The sequence below is a fragment of the Mus musculus genome, chromosome 1 (genome assembly GCF_000001635.26).
Source record: "Mus musculus strain C57BL/6J chromosome 1, GRCm38.p6 C57BL/6J".
Classification (NCBI taxonomy): domain Eukaryota; kingdom Metazoa; phylum Chordata; class Mammalia; order Rodentia; family Muridae; genus Mus; species Mus musculus.
Genome location: NC_000067.6, coordinates 134,165,049 through 134,175,760, shown reverse-complemented (window position 1 = coordinate 134,175,760; position 10,712 = coordinate 134,165,049).

Sequence of the window (10,712 nt, the reverse complement as noted above, 5' to 3'; positions counted from 1 at the left end):
GCAAAGTCATTACTAGGCATCTTTGTTGGTACTTTTTTCTTCTAAGATCCCCATATTTGTTAATATTCTTGGCCTGCTGGGAAATGCAATTATTTATAAACTGTAAAGCTGGGAATTTCTAAGTCATAAAGGCAAAGGCGCATTTTCTAGAGAACCCCATGGAAGAAATTCCCACAGTGAAGTGTATGTAGCCTTCACCCTCCCTGCTCTCTTCTCTCCTCCCATCTTCTCTTCCTCTTTTTGAGGTGCTGGGGACTGACCCAGCACTGTGCTCTGGAACTGCCCACTGACTCTACACCAACCTGTGATGAGCTTGCTCTGAGGCCAGCCTGCTTGGCTGGCCAAACTTTAGCCAGATGTCTGAACCTTTTCTGAGGACCCGTCTTGTGTGTTTGTGATTTCAGTGTAGAATGCAGTTGTTGCTAAGTAAAGAGCCTCCACATCTGACCACTCTTGATAGCTGACTTGCTTCCTGACTCCTCCAGCATCACACAGTGGGCATCACCCTGTTGTTGGTCTAGAGTTCCCCTTCCCCTCTTCCTGATATTTCTTCTTAGCAATTTCCATCCCTGATCCTGCCCCATCCTGGGTAATAATGATGGTTCCTCTCCATTGTCAATCTGACTGGCTTCAAAATCATCTAGGAGATACACCTCTGGCCATGTCTGTGACAGAGTTTCCTGAGGACCTTAACTGAAGGGAGAAGATTCATTCTGAACATGGGTAGCACCATTGTGTGGACAGGAGTATGGGCAGGGCAGGGGTGTGGGACCCAAACTGCATAACAAGAAAGGAAAAGTATAGCCACACTACCCGAAACCTTCTCAGGCCCCTTTGGTCTCAGAAGCAAAGCGGGGCTAGGCCTGGGCCTGGGAATAATGGGTACTACTGACTTCTGTTTTGTTTTGTTTGTTTTTCTGAAACAGGGCTTCTCTGTGTAGCTCTGACCTGCCTGTGACCAGGCTAGCCTTGAACTCATAGAGGTCTGCCTGCTTTTGCCTCAAAAGGGCTTGGGATTAAAGTTGTGTGCCACCACCGACTGGCTTAGAGCCTTTTTTTTTTCTTAAATCTTTTTAAAAGTGTGTGTGTGTGTGTGTGTGTGTGTGTGTGTGTGTGTGTGTGTGTGTGCGTGTATCCAGTTGCGTGCCAGCACTTTCTCTGCTTCTTGGTCAGCCAAGATGGAGGGTCTCAAGGGCAAACTCCTGCCGACAGCAGCTCTGCCTTGTCTTCCGCACCACGATGGGCAGTGTCCTCCAAAACTGTGCACCACAATAAATCCTCCTTCCCTTAAGTTGCTTTCTGTCAGGTATTAAGTCAGAACTACCAGTCCCCACTTGCCCATATGATATGACTTTGAGCCCAGTCTGTCTCTGACTGCAAGATCTTGTTGCCATGGTCCCTGTTCCTTTAACAGTGGTCCCCAGAAAAGTCTCCTTTATCATTCTTTAACAAATGTCATTAGATGTCCCCCCACTTAACACACATGTAATTAAATGGAATTTTTGGCATAGTCAATATCCAATTACATTCTAGTAAGTAATAATGACAGACTCTTATTGAACCTGTTTAAATAACCTATATAACTGTAAACATAGATTCCATTTAGACGTCCATAATAATTAAATTGGTTACATTCCCCCCCCCCCACTTGGACTTATAAGAGTGAGTGAGCTCCAGAAGGCTGGCTTTTTGGCCATTGTTAGTGTTTCACAGAGAGAAGCATTTCATTCACAGAACTGCTCGTTCCCAGTTGTCCTGAAGACGAGTTAGTTATCTTAGACGCTGTATTAGGAGCACTTCAGAAGCCGAGGCAGGAGCATCCTCAGGACAGGGCAGCTCTGAGGTTCACAGAGTTCAAGGTCCATCTGCCAAGAGCGCAGTGGATGCTAAAGATCTACTGTGGAATTATTGTTTCCTTTTGAAAATTTAAAGTTCAGATGAGACAAAATGATAGTTAAAGACTGCTTCACTGTGTTGTAAGTATAAAAAAAAATACTGCTTTGAAGAGAGAATAGAAAGGTAAAATATTAATAGTTTTTAGATTGAAATGTCAGTCTTGTGGATATATTACATTAAGTAAAATATATTACTTTTTAAAAAAACAGAAGTGCCTCATGCCAATATATGTGGGTTTTTTCCTGGCAAAGGAAGGTCAGATGATTCTGGGCCAGCCAGGTCTACACAGTGCCTCAGATGAATGGACATAGCCAAATCATAATATAGCCAGTTTGTTCATTTATTTAGTCCTGGGCAATTCCTTTTTTTCTCTGACTTTGGGTCAACTGCTACAAAGCTGGGTACCTTTTAATCTGTTTTCTGCTCAATTCTGTCCTTATAGCAGGAAAGCGGCCATAGATAACATCGACTCTAGAAATGTGGATGTGTTCCAGTCAGGATGGCTAGTCAGGGTTGCCCTGAGAGCTGTGATCTGCTCACCTTTGTTCTAGAATGAGTCTGGCAGGTTCGGCACTAGTGTTTGCGGAAAAGCCTTTCTTCATAGCCGAGAGACAGATTGTGCAGGGTCAACAGGCGAGACTCCCAGTCTGATTTGGTTTTTGTACTTCGTTTTGCTGACAAAGAGTTTCTTTATGCAGCTCTGCTCCAACCTGAACTCACTATTTCTGTGCCCCAACCTCTCCAGTGAGGGATTGCAAATCCTCACTACTGTGCCCAGTCAAGGCAGGTTCTTCCTTGGTGTTCTTTTGTTATTGCTTCCCTACCCTAGTTTGTGGCTGGGAACTTTATAGATATAAGGAAAAAGGAGCTACTGTTGGGTATAGCAGGGTAGAGCATTCCGGTTGAGCAACATGAGGAGAGGAGAGGAGAGGAGAGGAGAGGAGAGGAGAGGAGAGGAGAGGAGAGGAGAGGAGAGGAGAGGAGAGGAGAGTCTGTCCCATGGTAAGATTTACTATGAAGCCTGTTTGTGTCAGAGTGCGAGCAGCAGCAACCGTCCCAGCCAGAGAGTCAAGAACTCACTGTCAGTGTTACTTAAACCTCAAGACAGATTTTTAAAAATAGCACTTGAAAAAAATATTTATTTAGTGAGTGGGGGGATGAGGCATTCCGCAGAGCGTGTGTCGGGACAGAGGACGACTTGCTAGAGGTTTTGCTTTTTCCATGTGGCTCCGGGAAATCAAACTCAGGTCTCCAGCAAGTGTTACCTGCTGAGCCATCTCTCTGGCCCCAGATTTTAAAGTAAATGGATGTATTGAGATATTTTTTTTTGTATGTGTGTCAATCTTTATTTCTGAATGTCAGAATGTTTAATTTCTCTTTTTGGTAAGAATCATTGAATTAATTAAATTAAAACCTAATAAAACCAATGTTTCTTCTTGGCAAGCAGGCATAGCTAAGATTGATCTCATAATTAGGCTGCTCTAAACCATCATTTGAAAAATATGAAGTATAACTATTTTCTTCAAGGTTTTATTGATCTTTTATTTTATGAGCATAACTTTTCCTTGCATGAATTATGTATACTGTGTGAATGCCTGGTGCCCACTGAGGCCGGACAGGGCATCAGACTCCCGAGAACAAGATGTGACCTACCGTGTGGATACTGGGAATAGAATCTGGGTCCTCTATAAAAGTGTCAAGTGCTTTTAACCTCTGAGCCATCTTTCCAGGACCAGAATAATTACTTTAAAAAATATTTTCTCTTTTGTGAGGTGAAAGATTATACCTTTATGCTACTTGTGGCAATCTGGGAAATCTGCAGCAGCTCGAAGTACGACTTCTTGGTGGCCTATTTCTCTAGCCTGGCCTAGGTTCCTTCCCCAGCACACCACAGTGAAATCTGCATCTTAAGGTTTTATTGTTCTAGATAAGGAAAATTAATAAGGACATGGTAAAAAAAAAACTAAACTGTCAGAAGATAAGAGCAAGATATGAACGTATATTCTAAATGCTTCAAGACCATGCATAACTATAAAGAAACTTTAAAATTTTCATCAGGGCTGAGATGGTTCAGGTGGTAAAGGGTTTGTTGCATGAGCACAAGGACTGGAGTCTAGTTCCTAGAACCAATGTAAAATGTTGGATGCAATGGCTCAGGCTTGTAACCCAGCTCCGGGGAGGTGGAGACAGGAGATCCCTAGGGCTCAGCCTAGCAGGATTTGATGAGACTAAGGCCAATTAGAAGCTCTGCCTCAAAAAAGCCAAGGATGGACTGGCAAGATAGCTCAGTCAGGAGAGAATGCCATATATATATCCTTATTCGGCTCTGCATTTGATGACTTAGGGACCAGAACTGAGCCTCTTTGAGCTTCCTCACCTGCTCACAGGATTGCTGCAAGGATAAGAGACACTGTCAAGAAGAGTTTGTGTGTCGTAGATACTTCTGGAAGTCAGTTCCCCTCCTCCTTCCACCACTACCTTAATGCCTGCTTTTCTAGTCTATTCCCACCTTCAGAAGTTCTGTGGCTCTTCCACTAAACAGAATTGGAGAAGGCCATATGTGAAATTCTTCCATCATAACAAAGAAGCAAGCCAGACACCAGCAAGAACTCCCTTCAAGGGCCTTTGATTCGAAAACAGGCACAAACAGCGTCTATATAACCTTTGTCCTTGGGATCCTTGAACCAGGCTCTCTGGCCTGAGGTGGGACTAGGCAATGCTCTCCAGAGCTTTTGGGTGCATGAGCTTTAGGGGAGAAGCTTTATGTAAGATGATGTAAGTGAAAAGAATTATGGTGCTCCCAGGAAGCCTGCATCCCAAGCCCCAGGACCTGCAAACGTCACCTTTCCTGGAGGAGGACTTTGGAGAAGCTGAGCTTCTCAGTTGGTGTGGTGGTTTGAATGAGAATGGTCCCCATAGGCTTGTATGTTTGAATACTTGGTCCCCAGTGGGTGGAACTGTTTGGGAAGGACTAGGAGGTGTGTCACTCAGAGCAGGCTTTGAGGTTTCAAAAGCCCATGATATTCATTCTCAGTTTCTCTCTCTCTTTCTTCTTCTTCTTCTTCTTCTTCTTCTTCTTCTTCTTCTTCTTCTTCTTCTTCTTCTTCTTCTTCTTCTTCTTCCTAATTGCAGATAAGGATGTAAGCTCTCAACAACTGCTCCAGCGCCATGCCTGCCTCCCTGTCGGTCTGCTGCCATGCTTTTCATAATAATGGCCCTGGACTCCCCCTCTGAGACTATAATCCCCCAATAAGTTCTTCCCTCTATAAGCTACCTTAGCCATGGTGCTTGGTCACAGCTGTAGAAAAGGAACTGAGATAAGTGGAATGTTCTTTTAGATGGATTAGTTATGGAAGAATAGACACACAAAAGAAAAAGTGACAATAGAAATGGAGATTGAGGGACGCCTCAAGGTGGAGGGAAGGCCGTAAGCCAAGGAATGCAGCAGCTTTGAGGGTGGAACACAAAAGTGGTTTCTCCTCAGAAGCTTCCAGAGAGTGGAGATCTGCTGATGCCTTGATGCGACCTCAGAAGACCTAGTTTGGACTTCTGAGGCCCAGAGTTTAGAATACCATTATTCGTTGTTTTGAACTTGCAAAAGTAACGTTTATTGCCTAATGTAATTGTTGTCTCTGAGGCCTACTTCCTCCACCAGCTAATCTAGGCCGAGTCTTGGAAGCTTCTAGCCACAGAACAACCTAACCTAGGCCTAGAATGTTATCAGCCTCTGAGATGCTGCTGAATAAGCTCACCCTTGCTCTTTCTGATCTCTGGCTGGCTGATTCAACTCAGCTGTTCTGGGTCAAACTTCTCTCCAAGCTGACTGACTCAATCTGCACTCTCTCCTCTCCTCTCCTCTCCTCTCCTCTCCTCTCCTCTCCTCTCCTCTCCTCTCCTCTCCTCTCCTCTCCTCTCCTCTCCTCTCCTGAACTGCTCTGCTTGACCTCACACTAACTCTAGCAATTTGTTCTAATTTTTTTGGCTCCTTCTCATTCTCTGGCTCATTTTGTCTTTACCTGTGTCTGGCTTGTTTTCTCTTCAACCTGTCTCTGTACAACTCTCCAGGTAAAACTGCCCCTTCTCTCTCTGCACTGCCCTTGAAGTGGCTTCCCTTTCCTCTTCTCTCTCTGCACAGCCCCTGAAATGGCTTTCTCTCTTCATTCTTCCTAGGAGAGTTGGGCAGATCCTATTCTGTCAAATCTTTCTCTGATTCGTCCCTTTGTCTGCCACTCAATTAGACATCACTTCCAAAAATGGGTGCTTCCTTCTACAAACTAACTTTACCTTCATTGTTTGGTATTAAAGGCGTGTACTAAGGTGTGTGTGTGTGTGTGCCTGTGCTCTAGTCAGAGGGATTAAAGGTGTGTGCTAAGGGTGAACCACTCCGCAACTGGAAACAGGTTTTTTCAGTAAATGACACAATATTGGAGTTCACAGTGCGATCAAATATCCTGCAACGTAAACCTTCAAAGTTTGTGACAATTTGTTACAGCAGTCAGGAGAAGCTAATATAGATTGCTTCAACACTGACAGAGAACAGGTGATTGTTCCATGCCTCAGCTGCTGATGGCCTTTGAGCTTGGACTCTGGGATTCATTTGGTCAAAGCAGTCTGAGGTAAAGATGGAGACAAAGACAGCCATAGTACAGGGAGAAAGGGCAAGACCGAAAGGGACTCTCATCCTAGGGAACAGAGCTCCTGTAAGGGGACAGTGCCCTGATGGTGTGGGAAAAGTGCCCGCTGCCTTTATGTATGAACTTGGCAGGACTGGCCAGGTTGTCTGTGAACTAAGAGTTCTCTCAGAGGTAGATGGACGGTGTGACTCTGCTCTGTCCTTTAGGAGGTAATTACTAAGGGGGAGCTTGGGCTTCAATGATGAGCCTATGTCAGGACATTCCAAAAGTCTTGAAGGGAGTGGCCCAGAGGGATGGTGGGAAAGTGCATGTGGTCAGTGGCCAGGGCTCTGAGCTGAGTTTCCCACAAAGAGCCATCTTTCCAGGACTCCTTGATAGGAGACACACCCTGATCCTGAGTCGCAGCCCAAGAGATAAGGGACACTCTCTTATCTGCCTAAGGACAGCCTTTAGAACCTGGTATCACCTCATGGAGCTGGAGAGCCCTGCCTATAAATGTGACCTAGTTCTCCTCCTATGTCATGGAACAAGGCAATGATAGAGCAATCACCTGACATTTGTGTCAATGAAACGATTATACTGTTGATTTAAACATCAGCTCACTGCAGCCCAGGAGGGTGTGCATGCGTGTGTGTGTGTGTGTGTGTGTGTGTGTGTGTGTGTGTGCATGCACACACATGTGCATGTGTGTGTGTGTGCTCCCGTTTCTGAAAAACGACTTTACACTGTACACTGTTTATGCACCCTGAGGAGGAGAGAAGTGGCTTTTTGTGGGTACCAGTGCATTGTGCCTGATCTGCCCCCTATCAGATCTGTTGCCCTTTTCTTTCTTACAGGGATGCAAACTAAACCCTGGAAAAGATAAGTAATTTCCCAGAGTCATGCAGGTTTTATATGGAAGAACAAGGCTCAAGCCAGATGTGACTCTTTCCACACAGATCTCGGGTGCTGCTGTGTTCCCTGTTTGGGGAAACTGGTGAACAGGAGAAGAAAGTCAGAATGGGAATTACGGGAGACCAGGAGGCACGGCAGACAATAGGATGCAAAAGTCGAAGCTGGGACTGGCCTAGATAACCAGCGCAGCTCTGCCAAGACAGGAAGTCAGAGGCTAACTATAGACTGCAGATGAGGCAGACAAACCCATCAGCCTCGGGACTCTCAAATCTCCCACTGGTTATTTTCCATTCTTCCCGCCCTCCCCTGCAGTGTCCTGCGTTTAAATCCAGAAACTGAGAGAGAAAGCTAGAACGTAGGTAAGCAGCCTATCCACTTGTGAATTTGTTTAGGAAGACAGAGAAATCTGGTATTGGCCAGGGCAATTTAGAGAAAATCCACATATAAGGGAAGAGGTGGTCACATCTCTGCTGGCTTAGGAAGAGGGAAAGGGCTCCCAGGAGTCGCCTGGGACCAGCGGCTATACACATTCATCGGTCCAGGAGAGGCTTGCTGAGCCGCTACTAGGCACCCGGTGCTTAGCTAAGCTGGGTCAGGGGATGAGTCTGGTTGGGGATTTGTGTGGCTAGGATAGTCAGGAAAGACTCTCCCAGAAGACAGGCTTAAGGTGAAATCTGGGGGGATTTAGGGATTAGCCTAGAAGGGAGAAAGTGGTCAAGGTACAGTATACCACAGGATAGGTCCTAGAGGGAGAAAGACTAACAAACAAAGAGCTCATTGTGGCCAGAGCAGATGGAGCCCAGAGAGGCAAGGGGCAGAGTGGAGACAGAAGCAGAATCTGGATCATGGTGCCCTCCTAAATCAGGGAGGGGTCTTGTCCCTTGAACATTGAAGTGGGGGTTTAGGATAGGATTCACAGCTGCAAAGTCACTCCTGCTGCCCTGTGGAAAATAGACAAGAGGCACAAGAAAGAAGAGGTCAGAGTATGAAGAAGTAATTCGAAGTTTCTGAGCCGGGTTCTTGCTACATTGCCTAGGTTGGCCTTGAACTTTAGCAAGGCCTATTGTAGAAAATTTTAATCCCAATCCTGACTTTCTACCCCACCTTTGATCATTCAGTTCCCAGATAAAACACACGCGCGCACACACACACACACACACACACACACCTTTTATTTTTTACAATAAGCCCTAAACAGCACAAGAGCTGGGCAGAGATCCACCCTCTATGCTATTAGAACCTACTTTCCTATGAATAACCCCGAGTCATTACTTACTGTGTTTCATCTGGGCTGCTCTTAACTCCAATTGGCCAGTCCTTAGGGCCATGTTTTCATGAACTCACCTAACCCATGGTGACTTAGGATTTTACTGTTGTGAACAGACACCATGACCAAGGCAACTCTTATAAGGACAACATTTAATTGAGGCTGGCGTACAGGTTCAGAGGTTCAGTCCGTTATCTTCAAGGCAGGAGCATGGCTGTGTCCAGGCAGGCATGATTCAGGCAGAGCTGAGTTCTACATCTTCAGCTGAAGGCTGCTAGCAGAATACTGACATTCAGACAGCTAGGATAAGGGTCTTAAAGTCCTTATCCACAGTGACACAACTACTCCAACAGGGCCACACCTAATGGTGCCACTCTCTGGGCCAAGCATATACAAACCATCACACATGGCTTGCTTACCGTTTCAGAGCTTTAATCCCTTATCCTCATGGTGGAGAGCATGTCAGCATGCAGGCAGGCACTGGAGCAATAGCTGAGAGCTACATCTTGACCCATAGGCAGAGAGAGAGAGAGAGAGAGAGAGAGAGAGAGAGAGAGAGAGAGAGACTGGGTATAACATAGATTTCTGAAACCTCAAAGCTCACCCCCAGTGACACATCTCCTCCAACAAGGCCATAACACTCAATCCTTCTAATCTTTTCAAACAGTGACACTCTCTGGTGACTAAGCATTCAACTATATGAGCTATGGGCCATTCTCATTTAGACCACCACCACACCTATTCTGGGATGGAGAGATGGAGGCAGGAAGAATTTGGTAGACTCTAGACACTCGATGAAGAGAAAAACCAACAAATTTAGTGGTGAGTTGGATTCAAGGAGTAACTACAGAGTATCCAGGAGGACGCACAGGGTCGGTCCTATCTGCAGCAAGGTGGACAGGCTTTGGTAAGTTCTAGAGTAGGACTCCAGAGCTGGCTTTAGAGTCAGTCCTGTCTCAGGCACACCAAGTGTACCGGCTAGTTTTGTGTCAACTTGACACAGCTGGAGTTATCACAGAGAAAGGAGCTTCAGTTGAGGAGATGCCTCCATGAGATCCAACTGTAAGGCGTTTTCTCAATTAGTGATCAAGGGGGAAAGGCCCCTTGTGGGTGGAACCATCTCTGGGCTGGTAGTCTTGAGTTCTATAAGAGAGCAGGCTGAGCAAGCCAGGGGAGGCAAGCCAGTAAAGAACATCCCTCCATGGCCTCTGCATCAGCTCCTGCTTTCTGACCTGCTTGAGTTCCAGTCCTGACTTCCTTTGGTGATGAACAGCAGTATGGAAGTGTAAGCCGAATAAACCCTTTCCTCCCCAACTTGCTTCTTGGTCATGATGTTTGTGCAGGAATAGAAACCCTGACTAAGACACCAAGGATGAAGGCTCATGCTGTTTCCTCTGTGCAGAAAGAGCAAGCAGACCAGAGTAGCTGCACATCTGAGGTTACACAGGAGGCTTAAGCTCGAGGTAGGCACACATGAGGGTCAGTAGCATGGAGATGCTTGAAAAATCCAGCCAAGGGACAGTCACTCCTCAGGAGAGGAAGACACCCAAGCCAAGGCAGAGGAGCCCTGCCATTCAGAGACCAGGTCAAGGTGGAGATGTAGCCATAGGTCAATTCCAAATGTTCCAGGTGCTGGAGGTGAGGGAGGGTGGGGCCAGAGAAGGTAATGTGACTCGAGAAGGACTCTATAAAGCAGCAGTCCTCAACGTGTGTGGTGACCACCAGAAAACAAAACAAAACCATATTTCTGATGGTCTTAGGAAATCAGACACTGTTCAGTAGCAAACTTACAGTTATGAAGTAACAACGAAAATAAATTTATGGATTAGTGTGTCAGGCAGATCCCAAGATTATTGGAAATATGTTTTCCGTTGGACTCGAGGTGACAGTTGTATGAGCTCACAATTATAATACAATGAGGTAAAGATGTTACAGATGTGGGTTCAGGAAAAGGAACTAAATGAAGTGTCTGTGGTTCCTGGTTCTCCAAGCTGGGGGCTGGTGTAATGCGTGTAATGGAG